This window comes from Micropterus dolomieu, linkage group LG14 (genome assembly GCF_021292245.1).
Source record: "Micropterus dolomieu isolate WLL.071019.BEF.003 ecotype Adirondacks linkage group LG14, ASM2129224v1, whole genome shotgun sequence".
Classification (NCBI taxonomy): Eukaryota; Metazoa; Chordata; class Actinopteri; order Centrarchiformes; family Centrarchidae; genus Micropterus; species Micropterus dolomieu.
The window spans coordinates 14496790-14499667 of record NC_060163.1 but is presented as its reverse complement, the minus strand read 5'-3'; the positions used below and the strand labels follow the sequence as shown (position 1 = coordinate 14499667).

At 40.0% G+C, this 2878-nt stretch overlaps 1 protein-coding gene and 1 long non-coding RNA gene across 2 annotated transcripts in view; both read left to right on the top strand.

Moving 5' to 3' along the window:
- The window catches only part of nrg3b (neuregulin 3b), a 189224-nt gene that overhangs the window by 92097 nt on the left and 94249 nt on the right, over window positions 1-2878 (top strand).
- LOC123983603 overlaps window positions 2304-2878 on the top strand; it is a 4703-nt gene continuing 4128 nt past the window's right edge. The window contains exon 1 of the long non-coding RNA XR_006828232.1: window positions 2304-2444. This is a non-coding gene — a long non-coding RNA (uncharacterized LOC123983603). The remainder of the gene's footprint in view (window positions 2445-2878) is intronic.

Here is a 2878-nt window from a genome sequence, read left to right as displayed (position 1 = left end):
TTTGTCCCTTGTGAAAAAAAAATATGGAGATGTTGTACATCATCATCAATTGCCAAAATGATGTGTTCCCTGGTACCACGGTGACCTTGTGTACCCCGATGCTCTTTCAACAACATGTGACAAATGAAATGATGCTGCACTTGGACCGCTTTTTATATAGAAAAGAATATAGTAGTAATGGACCAGCAAAAGCCTTCTTCACTCATTCTTTGAAATAAGATAAGGCAACGAGTGAAAAAAGAAGGTTTTTGAAACTGATAAGATTACTTGTGATGCAGGTACTAAAAGGGTGTTTGGTATCTGCATGACCTTAGCTTTTCTAATGTAAATATATCACTGGTTAGGCTTACAGCACAAAATCAATTTCCCCTTTTGTGAGAAAAGCTTTGCTTCATGGCCTTAAAGCTAAACCATTGGCCGAACATAGGTTGTTGTCGCTGCATATCAAACATGCTATTCTTCACATGTGGTCACTGCTGCTGTTTGAATAAAAGATACAAGGGACTTTAAACACCATGATAATAATTGCCAGGGATGTGTGTACCACAGGGGGACTTTGTGTTCTATTTTCTATTATTAAAGTGGCATCTTGGAATAGATAACCTTTTCTACATTCCACTCAGGGAATTAGTCAAATTAATAATACAAGATGTAATACGGTGCCTTTTAAAGCCTAGAGAGTGAAAGAATCAACTTGGGTTCAAGACCTACTTTCATACTCTCAGGCTGATAAATATGAACTGATCCTAAAATTATTTTAAGTAGACCCCAAATGCATCTGAAGATATTTTATGAGTCACTACAGTAAGTAGTTTAAATTGTATCTGCCAAAGTTTTTACTCTGACAGAGCAGAGTCTTGCTTGGCCCCAGGAGCTCCACATATCTCTTTTTGTGTTACCTCTGATCTCTCATCATCTCTTGGGCCTTACATCAAGAGCCCCGGATTTATCGATCAATGGTCATAAACAAAACATATATTGAACAGGACAGTGGGGCACAACAAACGGATTACCGACTTTTTATTCTTCTGGACCCTATTGGTCACTAGAGCCTCAGCTGAAAAAGGCTATTGGCCAGCAGAAGTGTGGCACGCAATGCGGATTGGGCAGCAAAGATGTTAACGACTCATGCAAAAGAATCATAGAAATAGGTGCCGAATGACAATGAGAAAAATATTTTGTGTGAGTGTACATGTGTGTGCATTCAAATAGTGTGTCTGTGTGCATAATATAAATGGATGAAAGCAGAATCAGATGTGTAATCCAATTGTGTCTGCAAGGTATTGAGCGTAATACCAGTCAATCCAATTTTCAATGCTTGAATACATGACGATGAGTGAAAGAGCTTCTGAGTGATAATTTCTGTGTTATTGTAAATGTGTGTCTGCCAACACGTGTGTACTTGTTCATGAATGCTTTTGATAGAATATCTGCATACACTAGCATGTGGTTACACATGCTAGCACACAATATTTATACGCCACTGTGACCACACGCCTGACAGCTGTGCATATTTCACAGGGTGGAGAGCCCTGCATTGCAGTGCTTGTACATGGCAGTCATGCTCTTTATGTGAGAGCAGTTCAGGGTCAGACTAGAAGAGGAGAATTAAAGTACCATTACCAAGCCCATCCCTCTCTATCCTGCCTCTTTGTAGCGCAACATATTATCGTCTCACTTCCTTACCTCCTTAGCGTAATTTATTTCCGTGTTTTACAGCTATGTTTACTAAAGCAGCAGACCAGGAAATTCTCTACGGAATTGTGGTTAAACTGCTTCATTTGAAACAAACAGCAAAACAGACACCAGTAATGCTATACATATGTTTAATAAAAGCAACATATACAGCACATACACCAAAAAGTAATACAATACTGACAGCAGTTGTAATGCACAAAAGCCTATTATTGCAGTCAATAGCATGTGTTACAAGATTACATCGCTTTCATTGCATCAGGTCAGTGTCAGAAACCTTCAAATCGAAAATGCCAATTTTGCTCAGTCAGTAATGAAGAAGAAGATGTTGTTCCTAGGGCTATCCTGCCTTTAGTCCAGGGAGTTTCAGAAATAAACAAAGAATAAAGTCTTCTCTTCCAATCCAAGGAGAGTGGCCATTTCAGTACAAAAGAGAAATCACTATAAAAGAGAATCTATACTTTCAGAAGCATAACGGCATGCCACGTGCAGAAACACATCAAAGAAATGAAAGGAATGAGAAGTGTTCCAGAGTGAATTAGCTATGATTAAAGATGCAATTTCTTTTTCCAGTAGTAACTAAATGTGTCTCTCTGTCTTTTTCTGTCTACAGCAGTGGCCCCCACACTTCCTAGTCTACGTTCAGAGGTCTTCAAGCCATGTGTGGAAGACAAGGACCTGGCCTTTTGTCTAAATGAGGGAGAGTGCTCCATTATTGAAACTGTGGCTGGGGTTCACAGACACTGCAGGTGAGTGTGATGGGGCATGTATTTGTGTGTGTGTGTGTGTGTGTGTGTGTGTGTGTGTGTGTGTGTGTGTGTTTGAGGCATTTGGTTTCTTTCTCAGCATTGACGTTTCCTCTCTTTGCCCTTCCCCTCTAATCACTAACCTTGGGGTCACTTTCATTCAGGCAGCTTTTTTCCTCCCCAGCCTGACAGACTGTGTTCTTAGAGTGATGATACACAGGAAAATCGTTCCTGTGCAAATGCACCCAAAATGCACTGAACATCGATAATGACCCAAACCACTAATCGAGGGTTTAGAGATGCTTTGGCCGCATTAGATGCAGTTGAATTTCTGATGAAACTAAACTACACAAATGGAAAGGAAATCCTTCCATGCAGATTCAACCAGGAAGCACAAGAGGAGCAAACATGATGCAACTGTCTTTTTATTGTGGTCT